General features: G+C 46.9%; 14 non-coding genes across 14 annotated transcripts; all 14 read right to left on the bottom strand.

Moving 5' to 3' along the window:
- Positions 1–260: 260 nt before the first annotated feature.
- Positions 261–332, bottom strand: TRNAP-AGG (transfer RNA proline (anticodon AGG)). Its single transcript has one exon. It is a non-coding gene; the product is annotated as a tRNA-Pro (tRNA).
- Positions 333–773: 441 nt separating this feature from the next.
- TRNAV-UAC (transfer RNA valine (anticodon UAC)) lies at positions 774–846 on the bottom strand. Its single transcript has one exon. It is a non-coding gene; the product is annotated as a tRNA-Val (tRNA).
- Positions 847–2,640: 1,794 nt separating this feature from the next.
- Positions 2,641–2,713, bottom strand: TRNAV-AAC (transfer RNA valine (anticodon AAC)). The gene has a single exon. It is a non-coding gene; the product is annotated as a tRNA-Val (tRNA).
- An 899-nt stretch (positions 2,714–3,612) lies between these two features.
- Positions 3,613–3,685, bottom strand: TRNAV-UAC (transfer RNA valine (anticodon UAC)). Its single transcript has one exon. It is a non-coding gene; the product is annotated as a tRNA-Val (tRNA).
- A 385-nt stretch (positions 3,686–4,070) lies between these two features.
- Positions 4,071–4,142, bottom strand: TRNAP-CGG (transfer RNA proline (anticodon CGG)). The gene has a single exon. It is a non-coding gene; the product is annotated as a tRNA-Pro (tRNA).
- A 2,309-nt stretch (positions 4,143–6,451) lies between these two features.
- On the bottom strand, positions 6,452–6,524 carry TRNAV-UAC (transfer RNA valine (anticodon UAC)). Its single transcript has one exon. It is a non-coding gene; the product is annotated as a tRNA-Val (tRNA).
- Positions 6,525–8,318: 1,794 nt separating this feature from the next.
- On the bottom strand, positions 8,319–8,391 carry TRNAV-AAC (transfer RNA valine (anticodon AAC)). The gene has a single exon. It is a non-coding gene; the product is annotated as a tRNA-Val (tRNA).
- Positions 8,392–9,290: 899 nt separating this feature from the next.
- Positions 9,291–9,363, bottom strand: TRNAV-UAC (transfer RNA valine (anticodon UAC)). The gene has a single exon. It is a non-coding gene; the product is annotated as a tRNA-Val (tRNA).
- Positions 9,364–9,748: 385 nt separating this feature from the next.
- TRNAP-CGG (transfer RNA proline (anticodon CGG)) lies at positions 9,749–9,820 on the bottom strand. The gene has a single exon. It is a non-coding gene; the product is annotated as a tRNA-Pro (tRNA).
- A 1,796-nt stretch (positions 9,821–11,616) lies between these two features.
- TRNAP-AGG (transfer RNA proline (anticodon AGG)) lies at positions 11,617–11,688 on the bottom strand. Its single transcript has one exon. It is a non-coding gene; the product is annotated as a tRNA-Pro (tRNA).
- A 2,298-nt stretch (positions 11,689–13,986) lies between these two features.
- TRNAV-AAC (transfer RNA valine (anticodon AAC)) lies at positions 13,987–14,059 on the bottom strand. The gene has a single exon. It is a non-coding gene; the product is annotated as a tRNA-Val (tRNA).
- A 386-nt stretch (positions 14,060–14,445) lies between these two features.
- TRNAP-AGG (transfer RNA proline (anticodon AGG)) lies at positions 14,446–14,517 on the bottom strand. Its single transcript has one exon. It is a non-coding gene; the product is annotated as a tRNA-Pro (tRNA).
- Positions 14,518–14,958: 441 nt separating this feature from the next.
- TRNAV-UAC (transfer RNA valine (anticodon UAC)) lies at positions 14,959–15,031 on the bottom strand. Its single transcript has one exon. It is a non-coding gene; the product is annotated as a tRNA-Val (tRNA).
- A 1,794-nt stretch (positions 15,032–16,825) lies between these two features.
- On the bottom strand, positions 16,826–16,898 carry TRNAV-AAC (transfer RNA valine (anticodon AAC)). The gene has a single exon. It is a non-coding gene; the product is annotated as a tRNA-Val (tRNA).
- Between the last annotated feature and the right edge of the window lie 333 nt (positions 16,899–17,231).

Here is a 17,231-nt window from a genome sequence, read left to right as displayed (position 1 = left end):
CATACTTGCAATTAGACGTATTAAAAATTGACTTATGCAGGCATCGACAGACAAATATCTGATGCCTAAATTCCAGCAAGTACAGCTTGGGAAAGCATCACCTGGGACACACACAGACTAAGCATGAAGGCAGAAAAAGCATGGTGATCCATGTTTCTTATGAGGTTCAAAATATTTTGTGCAACAATGCGGCGAGTGTAATGAGAAATAGTCAGGCATTGTGAGTTTTGAGTAGGATTCGTATGTTTACCTCTGAAAAAGGGCTCGTCCGGGATTTGAACCCGGGACCTCTCGCACCCTAAGCGAGAATCATACCCCTAGACCAACGAGCCGAGGCACACAAGAGTCGCCTTTCGCACCGGCTCCGGGGGTTATTGGCAGCGAGTTAGTGAATGCTTCACCCAAAGCAAGCAACTGCACATGCTGCTCTCTTCTGCAATATGGTTGCTGTCTTTTCCATGGCCGTCATCGAACAAGAAATGAAAATGCCTCTATCCTTCAGACATTTTGTTTGTTCTAGGTGTATGCTCTCGGTGAGGTCAATAAAACCATTTCTGCTCTCATGCCTTGCTTTCATGAAGTAGGCCCAACCTTCAGTACACAAGGACGTGCAAAGGAATAGCGCAAACTATCGTCACTTCTCTTTTTGAACTGTCACTGATGCCCCTGGAGCACAGTACATCACGCTGGTGAGGGATAGACAGCTTCCATTATCTCAGCTTTCCTATAAATTGAGAGAGTAAATGCAAACTGTGTGAAAAACAGAAAGCTGCTGTTTCTGCCCGGTCTCGAACCAGGGACCTTTCGCGTGTAAAGCGAACGTGATAACCACTACACTACAGAAACAGACACGCTTGCAGGAATCTTCTTGGCATGTAGTGGGCTGGAATGCACAGACCAAGGGCCAATGTCCATGAAGCTCAAAGTTGGACCCTCCTTACCCGATCTCTTTCTTTAGAAGAAAGGAACGAGGACCACTTTTATTCCAAAAGGCGATTTTAAAACCATACCTGAAACCACACTAGAAAAACACTTTGCATTTAATTTTCCTACACTGATAGTCCACCCCAGAAAAGCAGTTGCAAAGAAGTCCGGCACTGAAATTCTATACGCCAAAAGTGGGAAATAGCGTAGAGGGAAAGGAACTTTCTCACCATACACGGCGTCTTATAGCATTGAAAAGAAGAAATGGCCCTATATAATAAGCAGCCTAAAAATAATTCCACAGCATGGGCTCATCCGGCATTTGAACCCGGGACCTCTCGCACCCGAAGCGAGAATCATACCCCTAGACCAACGAGCCTGATTCCCCAGTCGGCATTTTAAGCAATTTCTGATGCGTCTTTCAGAAACAAAGCAGGGCTATTTGGCTGCTCTCTCTCTATGTGAACCACACAAAGTCATGTTTTCTCTCAAGGTGTTGTTTTTTTCACTCTTGCAAGGAAGGGATCAGTCGATATCCTAGCTGCCAGAGAGCAGAAAAAAGGCGCTGATGAGAACTGCAGCCACTTTCTGGCACTTGTACTCCTCTGCAAGTCCTGGACACTTGCCCCATAGACTTCCACCCCAGATGCAAGGGAGGGCCTGCCAATTCTTGCTCCTAAGACAGAGGCATTTGATTCTTGGATTCAAACACGCTCACTCAGCGCTCGATCAGGCTCGATCAGGCGAGATTTATATGAGTGGCTCGCAGGACTGAAACACTAACCTGGGAGACCCAGGGTGGCTGAATTCCCAGGATGGCCATTTTTGGGCAAGTCACCTCCTTTCCTCCTGCCTCAATCTAGAATTAGCTGCAAATCATAAGATAGAGTTCAATGCACGTGTGTACTGCCTACTTCCAGCTACCTCTCTGTCTTCCTTATGTAAATTAAAATTCGCAAGGGGGGACCAATGACAATCTGCTCCTCCCACATAACCAGGAAGCCCTGTTGAACATGTCTGCCTGTGTTGTTGCAGGGACAGTGCCTTCTCCGCCCAAAAAGTGGCAGGAGAGCCTCACAACAAAGATGGGATCAACTGCTTAATGAGAAACCAGCACGGCAGTTTGTGTGATGGAGTGCAAATTTAACGGAAGGTGTGCCTGAGGTGTCCCTTCCAGGAATACATGGAATTGTGATTGAGGGCCCAGCCTGATCGTTGGTGGAATTCTCGTCATATGTTACAGGTCCGTGCAAAGATTGTGGTGTGTGGGGAATGCACTGCAAAAAACAGGACGATTTAAGGGTGTAAAAGAAACCTGTCAGAAGTGGGATCTGAACCCACGCCTCCATGAGGAGACCAGAAGTCTCAGTTGCACTGAAGATCAAGCTCTCTTGAGTCTGGCGCCTTAGACCACTCGGCCATCCTGACAGCCCTGGGTGTGCACAGATCTGACTCTTCTGACTGCACCTGCCAATGTTTGCACTTACAACTTTCACAGCAATGTCACAAGTGTAAAGACCCCACAATACAACATGGCATGACAAAAAAAAAGCTAGGCACAAGAGCGACCACTGATGGATGTGGATTACTTTGTTTCGTCTTGCAAAAGTAAAGGAAGTTTCCCACAGCTCGCTGGGTTCAAGGACCGCCTCTTCTTAAGCTTGCTTTGAGATAATAAGGTTTTAGAGGGTGCACATAAAAGCAGGTCATGCACAGTGTTTCTGCCCGGTCTCGAACCGGGGACCTTTCGCGTGTTAGGCGAACGTGATGACCACTACACTACAGAAACTCACTTGCTGTGTTTTACTGTTAGAGCAAGGTTCCTCTCAAGGATTCTCTCTACTTCTATTCTGCTGTATCAGCAGCCACTCAGAAAGCGAGGAGCAAGTGTGAAAACTGCAGAGATATCAGCCAACATACTTGCAATTAGACGTATTAAAAATTGACTTATGCAGGCATCGACAGACAAATATCTGATGCCTAAATTCCAGCAAGTACAGCTTGGGAAAGCATCACCTGGGACACACACAGACTAAGCATGAAGGCAGAAAAAGCATGGTGATCCATGTTTCTTATGAGGTTCAAAATATTTTGTGCAACAATGCGGCGAGTGTAATGAGAAATAGTCAGGCATTGTGAGTTTTGAGTAGGATTCGTATGTTTACCTCTGAAAAAGGGCTCGACCGGGATTTGAACCCGGGACCTCTCGCACCCTAAGCGAGAATCATACCCCTAGACCAACGAGCCGAGGCACACAAGAGTCGCCTTTCGCACCGGCTCCGGGGGTTATTGGCAGCGAGTTAGTGAATGCTTCACCCAAAGCAAGCAACTGCACATGCTGCTCTCTTCTGCAATATGGTTGCTGTCTTTTCCATGGCCGTCATCGAACAAGAAATGAAAATGCCTCTATCCTTCAGACATTTTGTTTGTTCTAGGTGTATGCTCTCGGTGAGGTCAATAAAACCATTTCTGCTCTCATGCCTTGCTTTCATGAAGTAGGCCCAACCTTCAGTACACAAGGACGTGCAAAGGAATAGCGCAAACTATCGTCACTTCTCTTTTTGAGCTGTCACTGATGCCCCTGGAGCACAGTACGTCACGCTGGTGAGGGATAGACAGCTTCCATTATCTCAGCTTTCCTATAAATTGAGAGAGTAAATGCAAACTGTGTGAAAAACAGAAAGCTGCTGTTTCTGCCCGGTCTCGAACCAGGGACCTTTCGCGTGTAAAGCGAACGTGATAACCACTACACTACAGAAACAGACACGCTTGCAGGAATCTTCTTGGCATGTAGTGGGCTGGAATGCACAGACCAAGGGCCAATGTCCATGAAGCTCAAAGTTGGACCCTCCTTACCCGATCTCTTTCTTTGGAAGAAAGGAACGAGGACCACTTTTATTCCAAAAGGCGAATTTAAAACCATACCTGAAACCACACTAGAAAAACACTTTGCATTTAATTTTCCTACACTGATGGTCCACCCCAGAAAAGCAGTTGCAAAGAAGTCCGGCACTGAAATTCTATACGCCAAAAGTGGTAAATAGCGTAGAGGGAAAGGAACTTTCTCACCATACACGGCGTCTTATAGCATTGAAAAGAAGAAATGGCCCTATATAATAAGCAGCCTAAAAATAATTCCACAGCATGGGCTCGTCCGGGATTTGAACCCGGGACCTCTCGCACCCGAAGCGAGAATCATACCCCTAGACCAACGAGCCTGATTCCCCAGTCGGCATTTTAAGCAATTTCTGATGCGTCTTTCAGAAACAAAGCAGGGCTATTTGGCTGCTCTCTCTCTATGTGAACCACACAAAGTCATGTTTTCTCTCAAGGTGTTGTTTTTTTCACTCTTGCAAGGAAGGGATCAGTCGATATCCTAGCTGCCAGAGAGCAGAAAAAAGGCGCTGATGAGAACTGCAGGCACTTTCTGGCACTTGTACTCCTCTGCAAGTCCTGGACACTTGCCCCATAGACTTCCACCCCAGATGCAAGGGAGGGCCTGTCAATTCTTGCTCCTAAGACAGAGGCATTTGATTCTTGGATTCAAACACGCTCACTCAGCGCTCGATCAGGCTCGATCAGGCGAGATTTATATGAGTGGCTCGCAGGACTGAAACACTAACCTGGGAGACCCAGGGTGGCTGAATTCCCAGGATGGCCATTTTTGGGCAAGTCACCTCCTTTCCTCCTGCCTCAATCTAGAATTAGCTGCAAATCATAAGATAGAGTTCAATGCACGTGTGTACTGCCTACTCCCAGCTACCTCTCTGTCTTCCTTATGTAAATTAAAATTCGCAAGGGGGGACCAATGACAATCTGCTCCTCCCACATAACCAGGAAGCCCTGTTGAACATGTCTGCCTGTGTTGTTGCAGGGACAGTGCCTTCTCCGCCCAAAAGGTGGCAGGAGAGCCTCACAACAAAGATGGGATCAACTGCTTAATGAGAAACCAGCACGGCAGTTTGTGTGATGGAGTGCAAATTTAACGGAAGGTGTGCCTGAGGTGTCCCTTCCAGGAATACATGGAATTGTGATTGAGGGCCCAGCCTGATCGTTGGTGGAATTCTCGTCATATGTTACAGGTCCGTGCAAAGATTGTGGTGTGTGGGGAATGCACTGCAAAAAACAGGACGATTTAAGGGTGTAAAAGAAACCTGTCAGAAGTGGGATTTGAACCCACACCTCCATGAGGAGACCAGAAGTCTCAGTTGCACTGAAGATCAAGCTCTCTTGAGTCTGGCGCCTTAGACCACTCAGCCATCCTGACAGCCCTGGGTGTGCACAGATCTGACTCTTCTGACTGCACCTGCCAATGTTTGCACTTACAACGTTCACAGCAATGTCACAAGTGTAAAGACCCCACAATACAACATGGCATGACAAAAAAAAAGCTAGGCACAAGAGCGACCACTGATGGATGTGGATTACTTTGTTTCGTCTTGCAAAAGTAAAGGAAGTTTCCCACGGCTCGCTGGGTTCAAGGACCGCCTCTTCTTAAGCTTGCTTTGAGATAATAAGGTTTTAGAGGGTGCACATAAAAGCAGCTCATGAACAGTGTTTCTGCACGGTCTCGAACCGGGGACCTTTCGCGTGTTAGGCGAACGTGATGACCACTACACTACAGAAACTGACTTGCTGTGTTTTACTGTTAGAGCAAGGTTCCTCTCAAGGATTCTCTCTACTTCTATTCTGCTGTATCAGCAGCCACTCAGAAAGCGAGGAGCAAGTGTGAAAACTGCAGAGATATCAGCCAACATACTTGCAATTAGACGTATTAAAAATTGACTTATGCAGGCATCGACAGACAAATATCTGATGCCTAAATTCCAGCAAGTACAGCTTGGGAAAGCATCACCTGGGACACACACAGACTAAGCATGAAGGCAGAAAAAGCATGGTGATCCATGTTTCTTATGAGGTTCAAAATATTTTGTGCAACAATGCGGCGAGTGTAATGAGAAATAGTCAGGCATTGTGAGTTTTGAGTAGGATTCGTATGTTTACCTCTGAAAAAGGGCTCGACCGGGATTTGAACCCGGGACCTCTCGCACCCTAAGCGAGAATCATACCCCTAGACCAACGAGCCGAGGCACACAAGAGTCGCCTTTCGCACCGGCTCCGGGGGTTATTGGCAGCGAGTTAGTGAATGCTTCACCCAAAGCAAGCAACTGCACATGCTGCTCTCTTCTGCAATATGGTTGCTGTCTTTTCCATGGCCGTCATCGAACAAGAAATGAAAATGCCTCTATCCTTCAGACATTTTGTTTGTTCTAGGTGTATGCTCTCGGTGAGGTCAATAAAACCATTTCTGCTCTCATGCCTTGCTTTCATGAAGTAGGCCCAACCTTCAGTACACAAGGACGTGCAAAGGAATAGCACAAACTATCGTCACTTCTCTTTTTGAACTGTCACTGATGCCCCTGGAGCACAGTACATCACGCTGGTGAGGGATAGACAGCTTCCATTATCTCAGCTTTCCTATAAATTGAGAGAGTAAATGCAAACTGTGTGAAAAACAGAAAGCTGCTGTTTCTGCCCGGTCTCGAACCAGGGACCTTTCGCGTGTAAAGCGAACGTGATAACCACTACACTACAGAAACAGACACGCTTGCAGGAATCTTCTTGGCATGTAGTGGGCTGGAATGCACAGACCAAGGGCCAATGTCCATGAAGCTCAAAGTTGGACCCTCCTTACCCGATCTCTTTCTTTAGAAGAAAGGAACGAGGACCACTTTTATTCCAAAAGGCGATTTTAAAACCATACCTGAAACCACACTAGAAAAACACTTTGCATTTAATTTTCCTACACTGATAGTCCACCCCAGAAAAGCAGTTGCAAAGAAGTCCGGCACTGAAATTCTATACGCCAAAAGTGGGAAATAGCGTAGAGGGAAAGGAACTTTCTCACCATACACGGCGTCTTATAGCATTGAAAAGAAGAAATGGCCCTATATAATAAGCAGCCTAAAAATAATTCCACAGCATGGGCTCATCCGGCATTTGAACCCGGGACCTCTCGCACCCGAAGCGAGAATCATACCCCTAGACCAACGAGCCTGATTCCCCAGTCGGCATTTTAAGCAATTTCTGATGCGTCTTTCAGAAACAAAGCAGGGCTATTTGGCTGCTCTCTCTCTATGTGAACCACACAAAGTCATGTTTTCTCTCAAGGTGTTGTTTTTTTCACTCTTGCAAGGAAGGGATCAGTCGATATCCTAGCTGCCAGAGAGCAGAAAAAAGGCGCTGATGAGAACTGCAGCCACTTTCTGGCACTTGTACTCCTCTGCAAGTCCTGGACACTTGCCCCATAGACTTCCACCCCAGATGCAAGGGAGGGCCTGCCAATTCTTGCTCCTAAGACAGAGGCATTTGATTCTTGGATTCAAACACGCTCACTCAGCGCTCGATCAGGCTCGATCAGGCGAGATTTATATGAGTGGCTCGCAGGACTGAAACACTAACCTGGGAGACCCAGGGTGGCTGAATTCCCAGGATGGCCATTTTTGGGCAAGTCACCTCCTTTCCTCCTGCCTCAATCTAGAATTAGCTGCAAATCATAAGATAGAGTTCAATGCACGTGTGTACTGCCTACTTCCAGCTACCTCTCTGTCTTCCTTATGTAAATTAAAATTCGCAAGGGGGGACCAATGACAATCTGCTCCTCCCACATAACCAGGAAGCCCTGTTGAACATGTCTGCCTGTGTTGTTGCAGGGACAGTGCCTTCTCCGCCCAAAAAGTGGCAGGAGAGCCTCACAACAAAGATGGGATCAACTGCTTAATGAGAAACCAGCACGGCAGTTTGTGTGATGGAGTGCAAATTTAACGGAAGGTGTGCCTGAGGTGTCCCTTCCAGGAATACATGGAATTGTGATTGAGGGCCCAGCCTGATCGTTGGTGGAATTCTCGTCATATGTTACAGGTCCGTGCAAAGATTGTGGTGTGTGGGGAATGCACTGCAAAAAACAGGACGATTTAAGGGTGTAAAAGAAACCTGTCAGAAGTGGGATCTGAACCCACGCCTCCATGAGGAGACCAGAAGTCTCAGTTGCACTGAAGATCAAGCTCTCTTGAGTCTGGCGCCTTAGACCACTCGGCCATCCTGACAGCCCTGGGTGTGCACAGATCTGACTCTTCTGACTGCACCTGCCAATGTTTGCACTTACAACTTTCACAGCAATGTCACAAGTGTAAAGACCCCACAATACAACATGGCATGACAAAAAAAAAGCTAGGCACAAGAGCGACCACTGATGGATGTGGATTACTTTGTTTCGTCTTGCAAAAGTAAAGGAAGTTTCCCACAGCTCGCTGGGTTCAAGGACCGCCTCTTCTTAAGCTTGCTTTGAGATAATAAGGTTTTAGAGGGTGCACATAAAAGCAGGTCATGCACAGTGTTTCTGCCCGGTCTCGAACCGGGGACCTTTCGCGTGTTAGGCGAACGTGATGACCACTACACTACAGAAACTCACTTGCTGTGTTTTACTGTTAGAGCAAGGTTCCTCTCAAGGATTCTCTCTACTTCTATTCTGCTGTATCAGCAGCCACTCAGAAAGCGAGGAGCAAGTGTGAAAACTGCAGAGATATCAGCCAACATACTTGCAATTAGACGTATTAAAAATTGACTTATGCAGGCATCGACAGACAAATATCTGATGCCTAAATTCCAGCAAGTACAGCTTGGGAAAGCATCACCTGGGACACACACAGACTAAGCATGAAGGCAGAAAAAGCATGGTGATCCATGTTTCTTATGAGGTTCAAAATATTTTGTGCAACAATGCGGCGAGTGTAATGAGAAATAGTCAGGCATTGTGAGTTTTGAGTAGGATTCGTATGTTTACCTCTGAAAAAGGGCTCGACCGGGATTTGAACCCGGGACCTCTCGCACCCTAAGCGAGAATCATACCCCTAGACCAACGAGCCGAGGCACACAAGAGTCGCCTTTCGCACCGGCTCCGGGGGTTATTGGCAGCGAGTTAGTGAATGCTTCACCCAAAGCAAGCAACTGCACATGCTGCTCTCTTCTGCAATATGGTTGCTGTCTTTTCCATGGCCGTCATCGAACAAGAAATGAAAATGCCTCTATCCTTCAGACATTTTGTTTGTTCTAGGTGTATGCTCTCGGTGAGGTCAATAAAACCATTTCTGCTCTCATGCCTTGCTTTCATGAAGTAGGCCCAACCTTCAGTACACAAGGACGTGCAAACGAATAGCGCAAACTATCGTCACTTCTCTTTTTGAGCTGTCACTGATGCCCCTGGAGCACAGTACGTCACGCTGGTGAGGGATAGACAGCTTCCATTATCTCAGCTTTCCTATAAATTGAGAGAGTAAATGCAAACTGTGTGAAAAACAGAAAGCTGCTGTTTCTGCCCGGTCTCGAACCAGGGACCTTTCGCGTGTAAAGCGAACGTGATAACCACTACACTACAGAAACAGACACGCTTGCAGGAATCTTCTTGGCATGTAGTGGGCTGGAATGCACAGACCAAGGGCCAATGTCCATGAAGCTCAAAGTTGGACCCTCCTTACCCGATCTCTTTCTTTGGAAGAAAGGAACGAGGACCACTTTTATTCCAAAAGGCGAATTTAAAACCATACCTGAAACCACACTAGAAAAACACTTTGCATTTAATTTTCCTACACTGATGGTCCACCCCAGAAAAGCAGTTGCAAAGAAGTCCGGCACTGAAATTCTATACGCCAAAAGTGGTAAATAGCGTAGAGGGAAAGGAACTTTCTCACCATACACGGCGTCTTATAGCATTGAAAAGAAGAAATGGCCCTATATAATAAGCAGCCTAAAAATAATTCCACAGCATGGGCTCGTCCGGGATTTGAACCCGGGACCTCTCGCACCCGAAGCGAGAATCATACCCCTAGACCAACGAGCCTGATTCCCCAGTCGGCATTTTAAGCAATTTCTGATGCGTCTTTCAGAAACAAAGCAGGGCTATTTGGCTGCTCTCTCTCTATGTGAACCACACAAAGTCATGTTTTCTCTCAAGGTGTTGTTTTTTTCACTCTTGCAAGGAAGGGATCAGTCGATATCCTAGCTGCCAGAGAGCAGAAAAAAGGCGCTGATGAGAACTGCAGGCACTTTCTGGCACTTGTACTCCTCTGCAAGTCCTGGACACTTGCCCCATAGACTTCCACCCCAGATGCAAGGGAGGGCCTGCCAATTCTTGCTCCTAAGACAGAGGCATTTGATTCTTGGATTCAAACACGCTCACTCAGCGCTCGATCAGGCTCGATCAGGCGAGATTTATATGAGTGGCTCGCAGGACTGAAACACTAACCTGGGAGACCCAGGGTGGCTGAATTCCCAGGATGGCCATTTTTGGGCAAGTCACCTCCTTTCCTCCTGCCTCAATCTAGAATTAGCTGCAAATCATAAGATAGAGTTCAATGCACGTGTGTACTGCCTACTCCCAGCTACCTCTCTGTCTTCCTTATGTAAATTAAAATTCGCAAGGGGGGACCAATGACAATCTGCTCCTCCCACATAACCAGGAAGCCCTGTTGAACATGTCTGCCTGTGTTGTTGCAGGGACAGTGCCTTCTCCGCCCAAAAGGTGGCAGGAGAGCCTCACAACAAAGATGGGATCAACTGCTTAATGAGAAACCAGCACGGCAGTTTGTGTGATGGAGTGCAAATTTAACGGAAGGTGTGCCTGAGGTGTCCCTTCCAGGAATACATGGAATTGTGATTGAGGGCCCAGCCTGATCGTTGGTGGAATTCTCGTCATATGTTACAGGTCCGTGCAAAGATTGTGGTGTGTGGGGAATGCACTGCAAAAAACAGGACGATTTAAGGGTGTAAAAGAAACCTGTCAGAAGTGGGATTTGAACCCACACCTCCATGAGGAGACCAGAAGTCTCAGTTGCACTGAAGATCAAGCTCTCTTGAGTCTGGCGCCTTAGACCACTCAGCCATCCTGACAGCCCTGGGTGTGCACAGATCTGACTCTTCTGACTGCACCTGCCAATGTTTGCACTTACAACGTTCACAGCAATGTCACAAGTGTAAAGACCCCACAATACAACATGGCATGACAAAAAAAAAGCTAGGCACAAGAGCGACCACTGATGGATGTGGATTACTTTGTTTCGTCTTGCAAAAGTAAAGGAAGTTTCCCACGGCTCGCTGGGTTCAAGGACCGCCTCTTCTTAAGCTTGCTTTGAGATAATAAGGTTTTAGAGGGTGCACATAAAAGCAGCTCATGAACAGTGTTTCTGCACGGTCTCGAACCGGGGACCTTTCGCGTGTTAGGCGAACGTGATGACCACTACACTACAGAAACTGACTTGCTGTGTTTTACTGTTAGAGCAAGGTTCCTCTCAAGGATTCTCTCTACTTCTATTCTGCTGTATCAGCAGCCACTCAGAAAGCGAGGAGCAAGTGTGAAAACTGCAGAGATATCAGCCAACATACTTGCAATTAGACGTATTAAAAATTGACTTATGCAGGCATCGACAGACAAATATCTGATGCCTAAATTCCAGCAAGTACAGCTTGGGAAAGCATCACCTGGGACACACACAGACTAAGCATGAAGGCAGAAAAAGCATGGTGATCCATGTTTCTTATGAGGTTCAAAATATTTTGTGCAACAATGCGGCGAGTGTAATGAGAAATAGTCAGGCATTGTGAGTTTTGAGTAGGATTCGTATGTTTCCCTCTGAAAAAGGGCTCGTCCGGGATTTGAACCCGGGACCTCTCGCACCCTAAGCGAGAATCATACCCCTAGACCAACGAGCCGAGGCACACAAGAGTCGCCTTTCGCACCGGCTCCGGGGGTTATTGGCAGCGAGTTAGTGAATGCTTCACCCAAAGCAAGCAACTGCACATGCTGCTCTCTTCTGCAATATGGTTGCTGTCTTTTCCATGGCCGTCATCGAACAAGAAATGAAAATGCCTCTATCCTTCAGACATTTTGTTTGTTCTAGGTGTATGCTCTCGGTGAGGTCAATAAAACCATTTCTGCTCTCATGCCTTGCTTTCATGAAGTAGGCCCAACCTTCAGTACACAAGGACGTGCAAAGGAATAGCGCAAACTATCGTCACTTCTCTTTTTGAGCTGTCACTGATGCCCCTGGAGCACAGTACGTCACGCTGGTGAGGGATAGACAGCTTCCATTATCTCAGCTTTCCTATAAATTGAGAGAGTAAATGCAAACTGTGTGAAAAACAGAAAGCTGCTGTTTCTGCCCGGTCTCGAACCAGGGATCTTTCGCGTGTAAAGCAAACGTGATAACCACTACACTACAGAAACAGACACGCTTGCAGGAATCTTCTTGGCATGTAGTGGGCTGGAATGCACAGACCAAGGGCCAATGTCCATGAAGCTCAAAGTTGGACCCTCCTTACCCGATCTCTTTCTTTGGAAGAAAGGAACGAGGACCACTTTTATTCCAAAAGGCGATTTTAAAACCATACCTGAAACCACACTAGAAAAACACTTTGCATTTAATTTTCCTACACTGATGGTCCACCCCAGAAAAGCAGTTGCAAAGAAGTCCGGCACTGAAATTCTATACGCCAAAAGTGGGAAATAGCGTAGAGGGAAAGGAACTTTCTCACCATACACGGCGTCTTATAGCATTGAAAAGAAGAAATGGCCCTATATCATAAGCAGCCTAAAAATAATTCCACAGCATGGGCTCATCCGGAATTTGAACCCGGGACCTCTCGCACCCGAAGCGAGAATCATACCCCTAGACCAACGTGCCTGATTCCCCAGTCGGCATTTAAAGCAATTTCTGATGCGTCTTTCAGAAACAAAGCAGGGCTATTTGGCTGCTCTCTCTCTATGTGAACCACACAAAGTCATGTTTTCTCTCAAGGTGTTGTTTTTTTCACTCTTGCAAGGAAGGGATCAGTCGATATCCTAGCTGCCAGAGAGCAGAAAAAAGGCGCTGATGAGAACTGCAGGCACTTTCTGGCACTTGTACTCCTCTGCAAGTCCTGGACACTTGCCCCATAGACTTCCACCCCAGATGCAAGGGAGGGCCTGCCAATTCTTGCTCCTAAGACAGAGGCATTTGATTCTTGGATTCAAACACGCTCACTCAGCGCTCGATCAGGCGAGATTTATATGAGTGGCTCGCAGGACTGAAACACTAACCTGGGAGACCCAGGGTGGCTGAATTCCCAGGATGGCCATTTTTGGGCAAGTCACCTCCTTTCCTCCTGCCTCAATCTAGAATTAGCTGCAAATCATAAGATAGAGTTCAATGCACGTGTGTACTGCCTACTCCCAGCTACCTCTCTGTCTTCCTTATGTAAATTAAAATTCGCAAGGGGGGACCAATGACAATCTGCTCCTCCCACATAACCAGGAAGCCCTGTTGAACATGTCTGCCTGTGTTGTTGCAGGGACAGTGCCTTCTCCGCCCAAAAGGTGGCAGGAGAGCCTCACAACAAAGATGGGATCAACTGCTTAATGAGAAACCAGCACGGCAGTTTGTGTGATGGAGTGCAAATTTAACGGAAGGTGTGCCTGAGGTGTCCCTTCCAGGAATACATGGAATTGTGATTGAGGGCCCAGCCTGATCGTTGGTGGAATTCTCGTCATATGTTACAGGTCCGTGCAAAGATTGTGGTGTGTGGGGAATGCACTGCAAAAAACAGGACGATTTAAGGGTGTAAAAGAAACCTGTCAGAAGTGGGATTTGAACCCACGCCTCCATGAGGAGACCAGAAGTCTCAGTTGCACTGAAGATCAAGCTCTCTTGAGTCTGGCGCCTTAGACCACTCAGCCATCCTGACAGCCCCGGGTGTGCACAGATCTGACTCTTCTGACTGCACCTGCCAATGTTTGCACTTACAACGTTCACAGCAATGTCACAAGTGTAAAGACCCCACAATACAACATGGCATGACAAAAAAAAAGCTAGGCACAAGAGCGACCACTGATGGATGTGGATTACTTTGTTTCGTCTTGCAAAAGTAAAGGAAGTTTCCCACGGCTCGCTGGGTTCAAGGACCGCCTCTTCTTAAGCTTGCTTTGAGATAATAAGGTTTTAGAGGGTGCACATAAAAGCAGCTCATGCACAGTGTTTCTGCCCGGTCTCGAACCGGGGACCTTTCGCGTGTTAGGCGAACGTGATGACCACTACACTACAGAAACTCACTTGCTGTGTTTTACTGTTAGAGCAAGGTTCCTCTCAAGGATTCTCTCTACTTCTATTCTGCTGTATCTGCAGCCACTCAGAAAGCGAGGAGCAAGTGTGAAAACTGCAGAGATATCAGCCAACATACTTGCAATTAGACGTATTAAAAATTGACTTATGCAGGCATCGACAGACAAATATCTGATGCCTAAATTCCAGCAAGTACAGCTTGGGAAAGCATCACCTGGGACACACACAGACTAAGCATGAAGGCAGAAAAAGCATGGTGATCCATGTTTCTTATGAGGTTCAAAATATTTTGTGCAACAATGCGGCGAGTGTAATGAGAAATAGTCAGGCATTGTGAGTTTTGAGTAGGATTCGTATGTTTACCTCTGAAAAAGGGCTCGTCCGGGATTTGAACCCGGGACCTCTCGCACCCTAAGCGAGAATCATACCCCTAGACCAACGAGCCGAGGCACACAAGAGTCGCCTTTCGCACCGGCTCCGGGGGTTATTGGCAGCGAGTTAGTGAATGCTTCACCCAAAGCAAGCAACTGCACATGCTGCTCTCTTCTGCAATATGGTTGCTGTCTTTTCCATGGCCGTCATCGAACAAGAAATGAAAATGCCTCTATCCTTCAGACATTTTGTTTGTTCTAGGTGTATGCTCTCGGTGAGGTCAATAAAACCATTTCTGCTCTCATGCCTTGCTTTCATGAAGTAGGCCCAACCTTCAGTACACAAGGACGTGCAAAGGAATAGCGCAAACTATCGTCACTTCTCTTTTTGAGCTGTCACTGATGCCCCTGGAGCACAGTACGTCACGCTGGTGAGGGATAGACAGCTTCCATTATCTCAGCTTTCCTATAAATTGAGAGAGTAAATGCAAACTGTGTGAAAAACAGAAAGCTGCTGTTTCTGCCCGGTCTCGAACCAGGGACCTTTCGCGTGTAAAGCGAACGTGATAACCACTACACTACAGAAACAGACACGCTTGCAGGAATCTTCTTGGCATGTAGTGGGCTGGAATGCACAGACCAAGGGCCAATGTCCATAAAGCTCAAAGTTGGACCCTCCTTACCCGATCTCTTTCTTTAGAAGAAAGGAACGAGGACCACTTTTATTCCAAAAGGCGATTTTAAAACCATACCTGAAACCACACTAGAAAAACACTTTGCATTTAATTTTCCTACACTGATGGTCCACCCCAGAAAAGCAGTTGCAAAGAAGTCCGGCACTGAAATTCTATACGCCAAAAGTGGGAAATAGCGTAGAGGGAAAGGAACTTTCTCACCATACACGGCGTCTTATAGCATTGAAAAGAAGAAATGGCCCTATATAATAAGCAGCCTAAAAATAATTCCACAGCATGGGCTCATCCGGCATTTGAACCCGGGACCTCTCGCACCCGAAGCGAGAATCATACCCCTAGACCAACGAGCCTGATTCCCCAGTCGGCATTTTAAGCAATTTCTGATGCGTCTTTCAGAAACAAAGCAGGGCTATTTGGCTGCTCTCTCTCTATGTGAACCACACAAAGTCATGTTTTCTCTCAAGGTGTTGTTTTTTTCACTCTTGCAAGGAAGGGATCAGTCGATATCCTAGCTGCCAGAGAGCAGAAAAAAGGCGCTGATGAGAACTGCAGCCACTTTCTGGCACTTGTACTCCTCTGCAAGTCCTGGACACTTGCCCCATAGACTTCCACCCCAGATGCAAGGGAGGGCCTGCCAATTCTTGCTCCTAAGACAGAGGCATTTGATTCTTGGATTCAAACACGCTCACTCAGCGCTCGATCAGGCTCGATCAGGCGAGATTTATATGAGTGGCTCGCAGGACTGAAACACTAACCTGGGAGACCCAGGGTGGCTGAATTCCCAGGATGGCCATTTTTGGGCAAGTCACCTCCTTTCCTCCTGCCTCAATCTAGAATTAGCTGCAAATCATAAGATAGAGTTCAATGCACGTGTGTACTGCCTACTTCCAGCTACCTCTCTGTCTTCCTTATGTAAATTAAAATTCGCAAGGGGGGACCAATGACAATCTGCTCCTCCCACATAACCAGGAAGCCCTGTTGAACATGTCTGCCTGTGTTGTTGCAGGGACAGTGCCTTCTCCGCCCAAAAAGTGGCAGGAGAGCCTCACAACAAAGATGGGATCAACTGCTTAATGAGAAACCAGCACGGCAGTTTGTGTGATGGAGTGCAAATTTAACGGAAGGTGTGCCTGAGGTGTCCCTTCCAGGAATACATGGAATTGTGATTGAGGGCCCAGCCTGATCGTTGGTGGAATTCTCGTCATATGTTACAGGTCCGTGCAAAGATTGTGGTGTGTGGGGAATGCACTGCAAAAAACAGGACGATTTAAGGGTGTAAAAGAAACCTGTCAGAAGTGGGATCTGAACCCACGCCTCCATGAGGAGACCAGAAGTCTCAGTTGCACTGAAGATCAAGCTCTCTTGAGTCTGGCGCCTTAGACCACTCGGCCATCCTGACAGCCCTGGGTGTGCACAGATCTGACTCTTCTGACTGCACCTGCCAATGTTTGCACTTACAACGTTCACAGCAATGTCACAAGTGTAAAGACCCCACAATACAACATGGCATGACAAAAAAAAAGCTAGGCACAAGAGCGACCACTGATGGATGTGGATTACTTTGTTTCGTCTTGCAAAAGTAAAGGAAGTTTCCCACGGCTCGCTGGGTTCAAGGACCGCCTCTTCTTAAGCTTGCTTTGAGATAATAAGGTTTTAGAGGGTGCACATAAAAGCAGCTCATGCACAGTGTTTCTGCCCGGTCTCGAACCGGGGACCTTTCGCGTGTTAGGCGAACGTGATGACCACTACACTACAGAAACTCACTTGCTGTGTTTTACTGTTAGAGCAAGGTTCCTCTCAAGGATTCTCTCTACTTCTATTCTGCTGTATCAGCAGCCACTCAGAAAGCGAGGAGCAAGTGTGAAAACTGCAGAGATATCAGCCAACATACTTGCAATTAGACGTATTAAAAATTGACTTATGCAGGCATCGACAGACAAATATCTGATGCCTAAATTCCAGCAAGTACAGCTTGGGAAAGCATCACCTGGGACACACACAGACTAAGCATGAAGGCAGAAAAAGCATGGTGATCCATGTTTCTTATGAGGTTCAAAATATTTTGTGCAACAATGCGGCGAGTGTAATGAGAA

Source organism: Triturus cristatus, chromosome 10 (genome assembly GCF_964204655.1).
Source record: "Triturus cristatus chromosome 10, aTriCri1.1, whole genome shotgun sequence".
In the NCBI taxonomy this organism is placed as follows: Eukaryota; Metazoa; Chordata; class Amphibia; order Caudata; family Salamandridae; genus Triturus; species Triturus cristatus.
The sequence above is the reverse complement of the archived record's forward strand: the minus strand, read 5'-3'. Positions and strand labels throughout refer to the sequence as shown.